This window comes from Pipra filicauda, unplaced genomic scaffold (assembly GCF_003945595.2).
Source record: "Pipra filicauda isolate LSUMZ 115617 unplaced genomic scaffold, ASM394559v2 scaffold15_size4787011_pilon, whole genome shotgun sequence".
NCBI classification, from domain to species: Eukaryota; Metazoa; Chordata; class Aves; order Passeriformes; family Pipridae; genus Pipra; species Pipra filicauda.
Genome location: NW_024104096.1, coordinates 572416 through 591351, shown reverse-complemented (window position 1 = coordinate 591351; position 18936 = coordinate 572416).

Sequence of the window (18936 nt, the reverse complement as noted above, 5' to 3'; positions counted from 1 at the left end):
ATGAACTCACTGGCTAAAATGCTGTTATCTTAGAGCCATTACTATGTGTATTAAATTAATTGAGGCCACATTACTTGAAAAGCCTTCCCCTTCTTCTCCCCCTTCTGTCCTAAAGTACCAAAAATACTTGACCTTAGTAACATATGTGGGAGCAAAGATCTTCACTGGTCAGGAATGCTGACTGCACTGTCAAGTATAAGAATCCACAAGTGGAGGAGTAGCTACTCATGAGTCTTCACTCCATAATCATTTGTCTAGTGCTAGTTCAAAGACAGGGAACTTCCCAAAGATCAAACACACTTTTTCTTTAAACAATTCTTATTGTAAATATTCTAGGTGATATTAAGGGGCAATGTACTACTTGTTGTAAAGTAAAATTATTTTAAATAACGATCTGTAATCTTTTGGTACTGGAAACTGGGAGATATACAGTTACATAAAGATAAGAAAGTAAACCTCCAACCTCAGAATTCGTAAAAGCTCAAGAATTTAACCTGAACATACCAGTAGATGCCGATCTGATTTGCCCTTTGGGTGAACTTTAAAACTTGTACTGTTTATGTGGTTTGGTAATACAACTTAATGTGTTAGATTTATGCTTCATAAACATTCACAGATGGCAAAATATATATGTGCTGTCCCTGTGCATATCAATTAGTGCTATAATATTTCTTTATTGATGGCTTTAATATTCTTATTCTACAGAAAAGTGAAGAAGTGATTATCAGGACCGAGTTTTCAAACCACTGGTTAAAAAAGTGTAAAAGTATCAAAGACTCATTTCTGACCCAATTATGTTGTGTCAAGGCTTTATCAAGTTACCTGCATCTAAGGTAACTTCTCTACTCAGCTCAGCTCAAGCCTGCCCTGCTGCAGGTTTCAGGAAGAGCCTCGTTTCATCTAAAGGTTGCACTGGGCTGAGAGTAGTGACCACCAGGAGATGCATGTGAAGGCATGGAAAAGGACTCCAATGAAGGAGGTCACCTGTGTTGTGACTCCAGTCAACTCATGGTGAAGGCTTCAGGTGACTAAACCCAAAATGTGAGAATGCCCTTTTGTTTGGCATTTAACTGATGAGGTATTGCAATATACTTCTGATAACTCTTTCTAGATCCTCCTTACAGTATTCTTTTATTGCCACCAATATGAGGAGTATAAAACACCTATGGTGCTAAACATTTTTGTCTGCAGCCTTCATTTCCATGTTTCAAAAAATCAGTAGCTACCAATTCTGGGCTTTGATAACGTTAACTTAATATCAGTTTCTACAGCTGAGTCTGGCAAAGCGAACCATTCAAAATCATATTTTGTAACCCAGGATTCATAATTCTGGAAGAAAAGAAAATTGAAAAAAAAAAAAGGAAGAAGAAAATAAAACCTGAATTCATGGTGTTTTAAAAGGTGTCCATGTAAGGCAATCGGGATAAAACTACTGGAGAGAACCATACCTGCTCCTACATTCAAGGTATACCCTTTCCAGTAACTTTCGCTGAAATAAAACTCAAAGTACCCAAGTCATCCTTTAAAACTGCACCAGATTCTATTAAAACTAAGATTACTGACAAAAGTTTTCAGTATTATTTTCAAAGAACCGAGTTTCAATTTAAGTGTGCTGTTTAGCATCAATGTAAGCTTGACTCATAAAAACAAAATTCTTCTTGAACTGGAAGATTATTTTCTTCTTGTAAACAAATATGAACCTTGTGATGCAAGACAGACACCTATCTGGATTAATTTATTTTGAGCTGGGTCACAAGGAAATAAAATGATCAACTGGAAGTGTTGGATGTAAAATGTTATTATGAAAAGGCAGTCTCACAATATAAATATAATGCATGTAAAAGAACGTAACTTTGAAAATAGGCCAAAATGACCCTTTCCATGATACCTTTCACATCCAAAAATGCAGAAACTGAAATATGTGCATGTTTTGCAGATACAGACTCCTAACAAAAAAGGAAAAGAAACATACAAAATTTGATTTCAGGGAGAATATAAACCATTTCTTCAAATGTTTCTCAAATAATTTATTTACATTATCTTATTATTTATATAAAATATATAATAGACTGTTTATTTTTCTTTTATGTTCATAACATATCATTCCTGTACTGTATTCCTGTAATGTATTGTGTATCTATAATGGCAGTCTTCAGTTCAAAACTTGGTTATTATACAACATTATTATACTGCAATAGTTATTATACTGATATTCTTTTGCTACTTGTCTATATATTAATCTAATCTTTCTACACATAATTGCATGAGATGAATATTTTTTATGAGAATATAAATATATTTTAATTTTTCACATTAGACTAGTCTGGTCTTGAACTCACCATTCTTTATTTTCGTTTAAAATTTGAGTTCAATTACTGTTTCTTCTGTTACAAAGCATAGATTTTAGTGGAATGATAGCATCCCCTGTTTAAACTTCATAATTGTTCTGTACCAAGTAAAGCAGTTATAGGAATAACTATTAATGTGTAAGCTGTATAAATTAGACAAAATTCTGATTGCTGGACAACAACAGTTTATCTAGTTTGCCTGAAGTTTGTGCAAGAAAATCTTATAAGAGAATTGTTTTTGTCCCACATGTAAGATTAAAATTTAGCACATATTAAATATTTCCATGTGTATTTCTTGCTGCAATCATTTTTCATTGGATCATGAACATATGAGAGAATACTTTCAGAGGAATGGGACAAGATGGGATTTACCTGAACTGACAAGAACAAAAGGGTTTAATGAAGTCTAGAATATGCACTAAAGGTCACATAAGAAGAACATTGCCTCAATATTGAAAGTCATTTGCAATTAGAAGCAGAAGTAATTGGATTCCTGTGATACCTCCTTCTTTCCTTTCTATCTGACACACATGGACATTACCTATGACCCTGGATTAAATATTAATAAAATGCAGATTTAAAATATTAAAACTTTACATTCATGTTAATAAGTACTGTCAATCTGTTGAGACTCAACATATGGCTAATTTAAGAGTTAAGATCAGATGTTCATAATTCTCTAGATTACCAGTGTCTTTTTTTTTTTTTAACTTCAGCATTTCACTGTGGAGTTAAGAAAAAATAAGTCAATCTTTTTCTGAGGCACCTGGAAAAAGGAGTCATACTTTCCTTGTGATCTGAGATCAATAAAGTTAAAAATTATTATAGAGAGGTAAAATTTTCCCACTAAGATAAATTACAACACGAGAGTTGAGAAAGTGTCATTAATTAGAGAAAACAAGGACTGTGACATTGGCAAATCTTAATTTTAACATGTGTATATCTGCATCATTCAAATCAAAGGAATACAGAACGAGTGGAGCTTATTTTCAGATTTCTGTGAAAAAACATGAGTGGTTTTAGGTTGCTTTGTGTTTGGGTTGGCTTGGGGCTTTTTTTAATCTTGGTAAAGAAGGAATATATATTTATACATGTGTAGGCACACACTTCTAGTGTGGCACTCCAAATAAGTGCAAATAGTAATAGATATTTTGAGTGATAGTGTGAAAATCTGCATTTCTGTAATTTTGGAATCTTTCCTCAATATTTTTTCAGAAGTTTAAGTTCTTGACACTAAGAGACTCCTCAAGGGTGTAAGATGCTTCTCACTCCCCATCTTCTTTTTAATAATGGGATCTGAACTGCCTTTGTTATGGCTGGTTCTAACCCTCTCTGTCCTGTCTGGACTCTGGACCATCTACTAACCCAGTGAGAGAGAAAGATTGTGTGGGAAGAAACACAATAGACCACATACAAAACACGTAGCTGTCTAACAGAGGTGAGGAGAGATGGTAAACTGTGATCTCCACAGCCATTACCCTCACTTGTCATATGGGAAAAATGAAAAAGAAGCCAGTGTATTTTTTAAAAAATATTGTTTTAATTTTAAATCTTTCGAAAGGAATTCATTCAAAGGTGAACAATGTACATCCCACCTTTTATATCTTTTTTTTTTAACATCGGTTGATTTTATATAAATGTCTTATTTACTCCAGATTCAGTCTAAAACATTTCCATAGCTGCTCTTTAAACTTTTCTACTTTAAAAATGGCAAAGGACGTTTGAAAGATAACCAATGTTGTCAGTGACTTCATTAACTATTACAATTTTATAAGTTTATTTTATAAGGTTTTTTAATGAGGTTATTTTTCACTTTTGCAGGGAACTGTAAAAAAAAATTTAGATCAGTTCCCTGTGTGCTGTTTGCTCAGTATCAGGCAATGTATCAGTACTAGAATTAGTCTTAATCTTCTCAGGCTTAATCTTTTTTGTTCTGGCCTTTAATGCTAAGCTCTCTCTTTACCAATTCTGCTATTAAAAGCATTGAAATTAGTATAATACTTTTTTTGACAAGAAAGTTTAAGCATAAGCAGAATTAAGGGAATGCTAGTTGAAAAATCTAATCTGAAATAGACTTCTTGCTCTTCTAAAATATGATATATGCAGCACAAGGTCCTCCCAGTGATCCATGTTTCCAGATCTCAAGTGATAGCATGCAGCTGAAACTGATGTGAATAAATTCTTTGAACTTCTAGTTGCTGGCTGCCAACTGTCCTTCTGTTTCTATGGAGATAGCAGTTAGTTCAGCAAAAAAAGTAAAGTGAGTTCTCTAAAACTGTCATGTCCAACTATTTTAGCCTCAGGGTCTCTCAAAATAGCTGGGGAGACATAAACAATATTTTGAGGACAGGTTGTTGGCCCTGGATTAAGACCAAAGTGGAGAATTCGTGTGATGTGGGAAGATGGGCATCAGGGGAGCTGAGGAACTCAGTTTTATATTTAATATATGCATTACTAAACAATCAAAAACAATCAAAGTGTGAACAGTTTTCCTTACTATCACTGCAAAAGGAACACATAAGCCATGAAATTTTTCTTCCTTTTTTTTAAATGTAAAATACATGACATTGTTTTCATCAGAAATATAATGAGTGTTCTTTAACCTGCATAAGTCAGGAGAAAAGTTCATTGTCTTTCTCATTTCTGACAGATTTTAGGGTTCTCAGGGAACAACCCTCAAATTGTACACACTGCTTTTACCAAACTAGACTGGATGAAGCAAGGAATCTTAGTGTTTCCTTTATTTTCTGTTTGAATTCAGTCCAGCATTATAGTAAAACATTACTACAGCTACTACCTGGTTCTCCTTTATCAGAACCATGTATTTCTAAGGTCATTGCTGTGTTGACACACAGGAAAGATTTCCCTTTTCCATCTCAGCCAAAATGACAGGCATTTTGAAGCTCATTTTGTTTCCTTTGCCCCTCCCCCCCTTTTTTTCAGTACTTTGGAAACACAGCTGTTGTTAAAAGAATGTTTAGTCTTGGGTAGATGTAAAGAAGAGTTTGTTTGAAGACAGAGCCTTTGTCTTACCTGCAGCTTTTCAGGGAGGGTTGAAGTAATAAGGAGGGGAGCAGCAGAACTTTAGGTAAAATTTCCCTTTATGTTCCCCTGTACTGATAGGAAAATATGTTTGTGTTGACGTCTAAAGAAAGACTGGGGAAAATTCTACCCAAGTTGTAGGCCTTCTATATAAGCCTTATATATTGGGACTTCTGATGATGAACCTGTAAATTCTGGGCATGCAAGGGAGAGAGACTTCCTTCCTGTTGTATTAATAATGTTACACTAGCTTTGAACTTATCTCCTGAAAAAAAGAGCGTATTAGAACAATGATGTTTATTGATTTATCTGAAGGAAAGTAGGAAGATACTGGATTAATCTGAGGGAAATTCAGGAACTCTTCAAGAAATAGAGAGCAAACATGAGAGTCTCTGTTCTTTCTATAATACTTGGACAAATGTGTCTCTTTCTTAAAGGCAGATATATCTATAACCTTATTTTTTATTCATGCAAACAATCAGACTAACTGCAATCATCAGAACTACTACTACTTAAACTTATGGATAACTACTTTATATACCTTTAAAATTGATATTGTAAACCAAATGTTTAAATCTAATTTCTATTCCAGCTAATCAAGAGCAGTAATTAAGCACTAGGTTCCTTAAATCATATCCTATTGCAGCCTTCATGTTTCCCATCACACTACATATGGTCCAATTGTTTACAGATGACAAAAAAAAATCCCTGCTCAGATGTTAAATCAAGATGCTTTCTTCACTTTCAAGTGGTAGGCTGGCAGCCAACTTTTACAATGATAATCTGAGTTAAAAATGAATAAATAAATAAATAAAAATAAAGCCCAACAACCCCAAAAGAAATAGAAAAGAAAGGAAAAGAAAAGGTGTGGACATTAGGCCCATCAATATCAGGACCTGTCAAAATGAAGTAGTTTCTTAAATGTGCATTCAACCCCATGTCAGAATAATTTCTTTGGAAGTTTATCTTTTTTCTGCACATTTGATGCAAGACTAGAAAAATCAAGAGGGAAATGTTTTATAGCCACAAATAGGTAATGTGACTTCAAAGCATAGACAGAGTTTCCCCATTGGAACTCTTTGGCAGCCTGAATTTCATAGTGTTAAATAGCAGAAGATTAAAGCGTATCAGGGCTTGACTCTGCCATAGTGCCACTACAAATTTAGAGTAATTCCTTTGTATGCTTGTCTAAAACGAGTACGAGTACAGGAAAGAAAAGGGTCAAATCCTGAACTTTTACAGTGTAATTGTTACTGACACTTTTATGAGATTCATTTTAGAAAGAGAAGTGGGGTCACAAGTTCTTAGGCCATGGAGGACAGGAGCACACACTGGAAAAAAAACCCTGAACCTCCAAAAAACTGTCAGAGATTAAAAGACAATGTGTTTTGAGTGTGTTGTGTCCAGGTTTTTCCAATCTATTCCCGCTAGGGAGGGGAAAAGGAAAGAATGAAATGGGGTCCCAAAGACAGGAACATGGTACATGCAAAACTCATTTGCATTTTACTTAGTATTGTGTCACAGGGACAGCAGGATTAACATGCTCTGCCCTATTTTGATTTGAGCTTTTAGCTTCCCCAGATGTTTGAAGCTGTGTGATGCAAATTTTTAAGCTACTTGTTTCTGATTGTCTGGAAGAAGTTCTTGTGTATAAATTTGAAGCCAAAACTGTACAAAAAGTGTAATAGGAACAGAGGCTTTTGCTTGTGCCAAAGGGCTCTACTGAGGCCGTGGAAATACCCTGCCCCACAGGCTTCTGAAACTGCTTTCTCCATGTGACAGAGGCAGTGATTTAAAATGTACTTTCAGATTAATAAATGAAAATAATACAATAGATAAATAGGTTATGCTTTTTAATTGGTTCAGTGGTGACTTCATCTAACACCTTGTAACACAGCAAAACCAGCTTTTTTGAGATTTTCCCTTCAAAAAGCCCTGCTCCTGGCAGTCTTCCTGATGTACATAAAATAAAAAAATAACTCAATTAGCTTCACAAAAAAACTGTCTTTCTATCCCAGCTTCAGAGTTGCTGTCTTAGTCTACTGTCTAAGCCTTGACTCAAGTTGAACCTGATTCTCAGTGTTGCTTTCACTCGGAAATGTGTAATTCCCATTCATAAGCCTACTAAGGCTGCCCAAAAATTTTGTATTTGTCTAAAAGGAGGAGAATCAACTCCCTTTACTGTTATCATGGTCCTGAGCACCTCATGGGCCAGTTTTCAAGGCAGCTTTAGGAGTTTCTTTCCACTTGTAGCCCCTGCATATGGGGCTGCTTGCAGATGGGTAGGAAAACTCTAATAGGTTAATGCATTATCAGTTACTTTATTGTGGACTACTTTTTGGCCAAATGAAAAAAGGACATTAATTACAGCCTTGGCAATCCTTGTGCTCTGCTTTCTGTTGATATATCATGGACATAACATGCATGTAGAGCTGATACACCCACTTATTTAAGGGCAAGATTTGTAAATGAGTTAGATATTTTCTGGCTTTAGGTGCAGACAGAATAGCAATATTTCAGAAGATATTGCTGTTTTAATCTTAACAATTAGGAGCAGAAAGGCAGCCTATAAATATCAAGAAAACAAACACAATACATAATAGAAAATTGTCATTTTAATGATGTTTGAAAGGATGAAAGGAAATGTATGTACTATAAATAAAATTTATGCTATTTCATGCAAGCTTCAGATAAGTCATAGTATTTTAATGGAAGCATGACAGAATAAAAAAGCCACTATTTTTTTTTTTAATACTGAAAATATTTCATACCCAGACTTAAAGGCTGCAGAGGAAAGTTGAATGGTAAGACTTCTTTGCAGTCAACAAGTATGGCCGCGCACAGTTCTAGATCATTCCTTGTGTAACAATGTGGTGAGATTGCATGATTAACAAATTCAAGGTATCTGAATTATGATACACTGCACATCTTCTTCTAAATTGGAAGATGAGATTTGCCTTTGCATTCTTGATATGTACAGATTGGAATTAAGTTTATGTCACAGTCAGTGACAAATATAAACTGAATGAGAATTTAGATTCCTAAGTTCTCTCCTTGTCTCTGTCCCTCACACATGGTGTATCCTTGAAGCACAATTGAATGACTTTTACTTTCAGGTTATCTTCCCTGAAGTGGCATGCACTTACTTAAGCAAGTGAATATTTATTTTCTTATTTTCCTAAGTCCTAGGAAAGTCCTAAGTTTTTTGATTTGCTGTGTGTACAATTCAATTTAAAAGATTGTGAGATATTTTGAGCCCACCTAGTGAAATTTATAAACATTAAAGAATAGTTGAAGTTCTACCAAAGTATTGTCAGTAGCCTGTAGAGGGAATACAATAAGAATTAACTATAACAAGGGAAAAATTCTGGTTTATCACTGATTTCTGTTTGCAAAAACCTTTTGATTATCCATATGGGTCTGCACAAACATGTTAGGAAAGGTTTAAACTGGTGTTTTCCAAGAATGGTCGAATAGGCTGTGCCTATCACATAGATGTTTAAGAGAAGATTTGTCTTCTTGGATGGAGAGAGAAGATGAGGAAAGCAATCACAAAAGCAGCATGTTGTATAGGACAAATGTTCCCTCCATCCTGTACTAGCCAGAATTGCTTCTAACAAGTCAAGGATTTGAGCTGGAAGGCTGGATTCTGGTTTGATCTTAAAACATATTTCTCTAAGATTATGTAATTATGAACAATCATGAACAAAATAAAGGTACAATGAATGAGAATAGGTTTGTGGGATAGGAGTGCAGAGGAACCAAGGATCAAAATCCTGGACATTCTCAGAACACTTGGATAACAGACACTCCAGCATTCTGTACACCTAGAAGTTTAGCTTGGCTTATTGCAATAAAGTATTAAGTTTCTCTTTTGAAAGTTGTTTTGGTGTTTTTTTTGTTGTTGTTGTTGTTGTTTGTTTGTTTGTTTGTTTGTTTGTTTTTAATGAGACAAAACCTGGACTTAAAAAATATAAGCTACTGTGTGTGTTCAGGTGCAATTTTATGGACAAAGACTAGGTTCGCGAGCCCTCCAAAACGATTACTTGGCCCATAAAACTTTGAAAACTAGGAGATTAATTAATCCTTGTTTGTTATTTGTAGGGGAAGTCTACATAAACTCTAGGACTGAAAAGGATTATATAGCACAAAATGAGTTCTTGGGCTATAAAACTTTGAAAACTGGAAGATTAATTCCTCCTTAGCTGTTATTTGTAAGGCACTTCTACATCAAATATAGGACTAAGAAAACAGTTGTATGACAATAAATCTGCAAAGCCATAAAATATAATCTATATAATATACAGTATTACATATAATACAAATAAAAGAATATTTACATTCTGTTTTTCCTTGTATTTTACACAAAATATGAATACATTGTTGTCATTTGTGGAGGAAGCATGTTTGATTTTTGGAAAAAAGTACCTAAATCAATTTATCTACTCTTCTGTTTGTAATACACTTAATGAAATGAGAAAATTCATTATGTGGGAAAAAAAATAAGTATTAAGAATGCGACAGAAAGGACCTGGTTTGTTATGAATATTAATTAGCAAAATTAAGCCAAATGTAATCACACAATGAAAAACCAAGGACTGGATCTCAGTCTTTACTACCCAGTGGCAAGAAGTGCCAGAACATGAGAAAACAGTATGACCAAACCTTGTGAAAATGCAGCTCAAGAATAGGGAATCGTGGACAGAAGGAGCCAAACAGCCTGGCCTGTGAAAAAAATATGTGGTCTTCCTTTTTTTTTTTGGTCATTTCTTAAGGATCTGAAAATATACTATATTCAGTTGACTTAGGCAAAAAAAGCCTCCTCTCTCCACATATTTAAGAAACACTGGATAAAACAAGCAGGTGATACCTCAAATCTACTGCAGCAACCTCATTCCTAGAGGTTGGACACCTGACTTTACAAAACATCAGATCAACACGGAGACTTCAAAAGCTCTTTGGACTAATCAAAAATTACACAGGTAACAGGTCTGATGTTGTTGTTGTTGTCTGATGTTGTCTGATGTTGTTACACAAGTAACATCTCCTTTACAAGATGAAAAGATCTAAAGTCTCGAGGAGTATTTATTCACAGTCAGGAATACCACAAAGTATTTAACATCCGATATTGTCACTTCTTCATCTCTTTTGCCCTTTGCATATCTGCATTGCAAACCAAGTATTCAAGCAGCTTCTAAAGCTGTGCAATTTTTTTTCCAGATTTAAATTCTTGGGGGAAGCAGTTCTCATCATGACACTATATTCTGGAGTAATGTCTGTGTTGTCCTCCAAGGAGTGCACAGGAGGCAGCGGGAGAGAGTGAGGGTGAGGAGCAGGGAGTAGAGATCTGGCAAAACCTGAAACTGGGTGTTGACACCCAACATCTGGAGTGTCAGGTCATGGTGGAAAGACAGAATATGAGTTTGTTCTCTGGACCCTTAAGTGGTATCTAATGAGTAATTGTTGCCTTAGTATTTGTACAATATAAATTAGCCAATTTAGTTTTAAGATATGCATACCACTTTTGTCACTAGTTTTTATTGTGTGTAGCAAAGGAATATGGTACTGGAAGTTTAAAAAGGAGAAACTTTTGTAGGTCACCTATTTCATCTTTCCAGCAATTCTGAATTGTTCCCTGCAGTACATTTTCGACTTCTTTGTCATTTTCCAAATTAAAAACAGAAGTGATCTGTGTAAAAATATTAAATTAACATTTATTTGACAATAAAGTAAATTACAGTTATATGTGAACTTCTCAATTAGCCCTGCAAAGCTTCCTTGGGACTACTATCCTGTTAAATCAGTAAGATATTTTTATGTTGCATTAAAGACAGATAAGAACTTTGTGTTAAGGAAACACCACTTTAATTTTCTTTTCAAGTTCAGAAGTTGTAGAATTATTTTATTTTTTTATAAAAGAAGACAGAGTCATAGCACTAGAAACTGGTTTTGTTTATATACAAAGTGAGAGTACACATAGAAGAAACTGATTTTTTTTTTATTCAATGACAATGTGCAGCTACATTTTACGTTGTAAATTCTTTTTAAGTACAGTACCACTTTTCCTTTTTGACAAGAGGATTTTAATTGAATTTTGCAAGTTCTGCTCCTACTTAAGTTATTGTATGGCAAATAGACATGACATTTAGGCTACGTTGCTTCAACACTTAACCTTCTTGGCTTTGTCTATAATGCTATAAAATCCACTCATGTATAAACAGCTTATAAAGTCCAAGTGGAAAGCTATGCTGCAGTTTTGCAGTAAGGTTAACTACCTGAGATGACCAGTGGATGGTCTTGATCTTCTCCAGCTACTGTCAAAAAGTTAAGGTTAAAAACTTTGGAGATCTTATTTCTACCAACATTCTCTGCTGAGACAACTATCCTGTATCTAAGGTATGATTATGAAAAAAAAAGGGAAAAAACCCTTTACAAGACTCCAGACTTTCACAGAATGGACTTTTGTCAATCATCATATGAGGATGTTCTTGACAGCTGTAGGAATACCTGGTTTGTAATTTCTTACTAATTTACCCAGTTAGGACACCCTTCACGAATGGCAATAACAAGGTGTTCATATGTATACAGAGACGTTTCATGTATTTAATAAAACTTCTTTCTAAAATGGTTGGTGCAGTTTCTATTTGTGCATACATAAGATAAGGGATATGTCTGCCAACAGCCACGTTATTCCTAGCAGCAGTTTATCTGGAGATGTCAGTCTTTTTATATCTGATTTGTCATCAGATTTATTTATGAGAAACAATTGTTTATTTCTAATCTCAAAAGTTAAATGATGGATCCCTTGATGGATCACCTGATGTATGTTACATGACAATGACATAATCCACCCTATCAGGGCCTACAGGGTTTTTTGACCAAATATTAAATTTCGGATACTTCTGTAGAAAATTAGATCAATTAAGTACAAGAATAAGTTATTTCCAGTACTGTAATGAATGACAAGAGCTCAGCATATCCTAAAAGTAGAAATAAACCAGTATTTTCCTTTTGTTTAAATTTTTATCATCAAGTCTTCAAACCTGATCTTTTTTTGTTACAGATCAAAAATGGAATTACACCATAAGAATTAGTGTGAGTCCTATTAATTCTGACTCTTTGTACAAGCCTGAGTACTAATAAGATCTCACAAGAAGACTGACTGTTAAAACATCTCCAGCTTTAAAAGTTTCAAATATATCTCTTAGATAAGTAAAGCATTTTACGTATTTCTCTGAAGCATGTGAGGTTCATCCATAAATACTATTTTCGCTCAGTTCAGCTGGAAAAACAGTCAGTCTTGATTCTACAGAGAACTGATTCATATTTTTTTTTCTATTTAATTTTTAACCTTACTAAGATTTAGCCTGATATCTAAAACACATTAAAAAATCCCCCAAAGCATTTTCCAACTTGTTTTTACCATGTACTAGTGACTCCTGATAGAGCAATGAATCAGGCCAAAATGCACATCATAAATTGTCCATTTGCATGATAATCTTGAGGGTTTTGTAGATTCTTCAAAGTTCTTACAAAAATTGAAGATCTTGATGAATTCTTTCCTTTTCTCTTTTTCACTTCCAGTTGTTTAATTCAACTAAATGGCATACTAGCTACTACATTGTAGTGCTCTTCCCTGTTGAAGTTTAGGAAGATCAGAGTATGTTTAAGAAATTTTATCGAGTCACTATTCCAGCTGCTAATTCTCCCCTCCAAAAAAAAATAAAATTAAATTAAAAAAATATAGATTTTATAATCTCTGGGTCTGTCTACCTGCCATATCTTTGGGCTATTATTCATCCTTTTATCCTTTAAAATAAAGAGTTGCCTTAGCTTGGTAAATCAGAGCACTGGAGAACAGTGGGAATGTTCAAGCTTTATAGTCATTCTTGTAAGTCTCTACAAAAGCATGAGCAGAATTATCTATTTTGCATATCCTGAGTTGTAAATCTTACATGATATACAGATTAAATAATTTATAACTTTGATTATTTTATTTTTCCCCTTCTTCCTAAGCTCTGCTGCACAGTAATATAACTAGTAGCAAAGATTTTCAGAAGTAAAATATTTGATGCTGAATCAATGAGTAAGATCCTGGAGTAGTTGAAATGAGTTTGCTGCTGATTTCTATGTAATACAAATCCTGTTCTACATATACACTTATTTGCATTCCGTAAAGTATCATGGTGAAGTAAACATGAATTCATCAGTGGCATGTAAAACAAAGTTGAAGAGTTACCTAATGAGTTCATAGGATATTCGACTTAGTCACTCAAAGGAACTTTGCATCAGCTTCCTAAGAATTGTACCATTGCTATGCTTTAATTTTTAACATTTTCCCACTGTGAGGAAGAAAGGGTTGGTATTTAAAACTACTGAATCGATATGGTCTAGTAATGTAAAAATACTTTGGGATCTTTCCCTTTACTAACACGTAAAACTGGAGGCAGGTAAACGAACAACAGACTATTCTGGACATAAGAACATAAATCCACAAATTTTCTACTTCAGAACATAGATCTGAGATACTTTGACACTTAGTGCACGCAGATTAATATTATTCCATATGAGAATAGTCTCACAATGTTATTCAAAGTGTTCTTGAAAAGAACAACCTAATTCTCCAGAGGCTTTCTTACTCTGCCCAATTCTATTGCCATCAGTTAGTATTTTCCACAAGTGATATCTGTATACGAAATATATGTATAATGAAAATAGTAATTAACAAGCTTAAAAAAGGGGGCAGCAGATGAACTTTTCACTGGTTATCTCGGCTCTGTTTGCAGAGTGAGACAAGGCTACTCTCACAGACCCTTTGCAACTTCAGCGCTGCAGGATGGTGTGTTGGCAAAATGTTTAACAGGTATCTCCACCATATAGTAATATCCCTCAAATTAGTTGGATGAGTATGAGAGTGCTGCTCATTTTCAGTTCTAACTCTTTATAATTTACAATTTGTGCTGAAAGAAAGAATATTAGAGTATATTCCATGAAAAAATAAGCAAGGTTCTGAAAACTAACTGTAGGTTTATGGAATTGTATTACTGAATAGTGGCAATTTTCTATAATATTATCGTCCCTGCATAGAAAAGTCTTGCTCAGTTCCAGAGTTTTGCTATATTTGTCATTGTGTTTTTAAATTAAATTAGTCTGTCCAAGACTTAGCATCCAAAACATTGTGGAAGCATAAGAAGAATTCAAAAACTCTTAGAGGAGAGAAGTGGATATATGGAAGATTTTTTTAAAGCAAATGATTGAAGATTATTTATTCAAGACTATTTATTTATTTATTCAAGATTATTTATTAATCTTAAGTCTCTGAGAGTCATTTCACTCTCATAAATGTATCTTTTAAAACAGACAATATTAATGATTTCCTGTTATCTGCCATTAGAAAAAGAAATCACAGGGCATGGTGGGGTATTTTTAAGGGGGGGAGGTTGATGATTTGGTTGTTGATTTCTTTTTTTTCAAGAAAGGCAGAAATACTACTTACATAGTATTGTTTGTAAAAGATTAGAAGATATCTCCTCTGAGCATTTAACCTAGATTTGTCTTGACCTGAACTTCCTTGTTTAAATACAGATTTGAAAGGAATGTTTTGGTGCACTCTGGGGTCAGTCTAAGTCCCTTTGACATGACATAGTTAATATATCTAGTTCAACCCGATAAAGTCAGACAAACAGATACCTTTCTATCAGCCAAAAGACTTCTTTTCAAGAAATGAGGAAACAAATTCCACCATTAACGCCACCACCTGGGAAACTTGGGGACACAAAGAAACCCCCACTACAACTTCATTTTTCCATTTCTAACTGTGTATACAGCTTTTGTCTTGCAAAATAAAAATGAAGTTAGGATTAAACAAGTTATCAATGTGATAATGACCTCCTGGGCCTGATTCACTGCCCACTCACCACAACCCTCCCTTATTTTTATATATCCTCCAAGATAATAAGCCTACCACCACTAATGTTATAAAGTAGTAATTGTGCCTAATTGGTAGGGAGGTGACAGACCATTCTGGTAATGTTGTGAAACTGTAAGAAAGGAGGAGTGAGAACATTCACAGACCCAGCAGTAATTATCCACTAATTTGGCCTGTTTGTGTGGGGACAGCTCATTATAGCCCTTAAGAAACCTCAGAATAAAGAGAGAAAGTAGGTAGGAAGTGAGGTTAAATAATTAGTGTTCAGCAGATTTTTCTCCTTTTTTGCTTCTTCTTCTCTTTAATTCAAAGAAGAGGATTAGGGGGGGAGAAATGTGATGAGTGTAACAATTGGGAATGGTGTAGCATTGCCTTTTAAGTAATTTTTACATATTTGAGAGCAAATACAAATAGTTTACAAGGCACTGTGGGGAAAAAATTATAAAGTTCAATGGTCCTTTTTAAGTAAGAAAATTAACAATTTTGATTTTATTATGTTAATCTTATGCACTTCTAGTATTTTATAAACCAAATTTTAGATTGACAAGGACTTTTTAACTTCAGTGTTCTAGTTATTTTATATTTTTATTGAATATCCAAACATGTACTTCAGTCCAAAGTATGATTTTTTACATTTCTATAAAGAATATAATCCATATTTTTCTAATCTCTGTTGTTTTTTCAGTATAAACTAGCTTATGAACTGTGCTTGAGAGGTCTTATTTTAGATTTGAAAAATGGGATCAATTTGGGCAAGGAGGCATTATTATCCCAGCATACAAAATTATTCTGATTATCCTTTCCTGCTGAATGGTTTGGTGATAATTTACAAAAAATATATTCAAAATATCTCCATCAATCCTCAATATTTCTCAGTTCTATAATTTTATTAAGTACTTTCCAATCATTAAGGAAGTATTTCCTGAAAATGATCAACGGAAGTAACTATAGAGTTCTTTTTGAAAACCTCTAAGTATTTTGAAAAATTGATTAGTTCCCAACCAGTAAGCTATGAAAGTCTAAAATATTTCAGAGACAGCATACAAAACATTAGCAACAGAAAGACCAAAATTAAAAAGGCTGTTGTTCTCATTCTCTTTACACAGTTCTGTGATCAAGCATCTTATTAGACACTTCTACATAACCAATATTACACTTCAGTTTTCAATGGGACTATCATGGAAAAAATTAACAAGTATGTACATTCGGAACTGTTTCTTAGTTTTCATTCTAACCTGCCTTTTGCTTAGTTCTTGCATGTTCTTATGCTACTCTCCCTCAACTTCTTCCCTTCTTTTTTGCTGTTTGAGTTCCAAATACTAGTTGAAGTTGAACAGCTTCCGTTTTATTTATAAAAATTACTTAAATTAGAACTATAGAGCTAGATTTTTTCTTCATTAGTCATGACTATAAATATTTTTTTCTTTAAGGGGCTCATTTATTTTAACTGCTAATTCTAATAGTATTTACCTAGGACCATACATTTAAAGTGCAATACACTGCATTTAATTCTAAGATTTCTGTTTAATGTCTGAAATTAATACTAAATATTCACCTTCATGTAATATGTCTTCTTTCTCTGTCCTCTCTGCCTACTGTAAAATAGATTATATTTATTATAAATAGAAATATATTTGATATAATTATAGATTATGGGTGAGCACTGATGGGACATTCTTCTTGTTCAGTTGAAATTAAAGGAAAAACAAATCAGAAATTCAGAAAAATCAGAAGTTAATAGCAATAAGAGACTTACAGGGAAGAAAATTTGAACCTTGAAATAGAAAAATGGAGAAATGTAGTTCCCTCTTTTATTTATACACAGCATTTGGCTTTTGAGGTTTTATGACTGCCTTGAAAACTTTTCCCTGTGTATATGTATCTGCCATAACAGTTGAAATCTAGTTAAACTTAAAAAGTTTGCTGAAGAAACACATTGAAAAATATTTACAAATAAAAACATGGGGGAAATTTCATAAAGGAAATATCATAATGCCTTTCCTAGAATCAGTCCACTATGTTGACTTCATGGCTTGGTGTAAAGGATGCATTTGTCTTCTATCAAATGGGACAGAAAGAGTGTACTGCTGCTATTAAAGTTTCACAGATTTTCTTTCTCAGTTTAATTTAAAAAAAAAAGAAATAAGAAGACTTAGATTTCATAGAAATAATGCATCAAAAACCTAAGACAATTCAGAATTAATAAAAGTATGGACTTCATTTGTTTTGTGGAAATATGAGGAAAATTGTCAGTTTTTTGCAATTCTGATATCACTGTTCTATTTTCATTAATTTGCTAAGTTCGTGTTTACTGATCTCATTACAGTCATTACTGAAGAAAAAAGGATGTGTAAATGTATGGGCCAGAAATCAGGGCTCTGAGTATTCCCTCAGGCATCATGAGTAAATAGCTGTCAGCAATTTAACTCTACTGCAACTTAATGCCAACATTTCTACCTGTACTATTTGGTCATCCCTTCACAACCTTTATCTCATTGTGGAGCTCTCATCAAAGATGTCTGTGTTGAGTTTTCTACTGGCAAAACAGATTTTTTTTTTTTCAGAGTAGTTTGCAAATTTACCTTCCTTTCTTAGGGCTTTCACTAATGCCAGTTTAATGGAGAGGGAAGCTCAGAAATAGAAAAAATCTGCAGCAGGAAACAAGATGTACACCTGCAATTAACTTTGTCCAAATAGCAGACACAGTTGTTGGGAAGATTCTTACAAGGTAAGTGGAGGAAAGCATTCTTTCAATCAGTTGAAGAATATATATGTGAAATGCAAAAAGAACCCCCAATGGTTGTAAAGTATTTAGAAAAGACCGAATTAGAAAATAGAGAGGTGGGACATGTTTAGGGAGGCAATGACACAAGGACAGAAGTTAGAGATGGCAAATATTTATTATTTGTAAAGTTGATAGGATACAGCAAGGAAACATATAACTCTAACCTGCCCTAGATGAAACTGATAGATTTCCTTATAATTTAGAAAAAGCAGAAATATGTAATTAATGTTTCTGTTTTGTATTGGCAGGAAAACCTAAATAATGTATTCTTATCATAAGGCAAGGAATTTACTTTTCCTTTCAAGAATAATGGAGGATGTGAAAGCTGATGCCAAACAATATATTTTAATAGAAAAACAATTTAACTTGCATTCAGTTTTGTAAATTTTAGAAAATCAGGAAAAAATTAGAATATTGAAAAAAACCTAACCTTGTACTAACATTTGAGGAAGGATAAACCTTTTGATTTAAACATTGCTATACCTTTTGAGTTCTATTATTCCTAAAGAAAAAGAAATGGAATACATAGTGTGAGGCAAGGACAAAATTAATGAGATATTGAAGAAGGGTAGTGTGTCAACCAACACGAGTTTATGAAGAGTAGACATTGTCAAACTAATATTCTTATAATGTTTTGTACTTCTAGGGTTTTTTTGATAAAATATACTTGCTAATTTCTGGGCCTGTTACAGAGTCCTCCTCTGCATTTGGCTGCAGGAATAAAACATTATGAATCAAACACAGCCTATAATTGTATCTGATTCCAACTTAATCTACTGTTAAATGTAAAACATAACTGTGAACGCTTTTTTTTCCAAATATTACTGATTTTG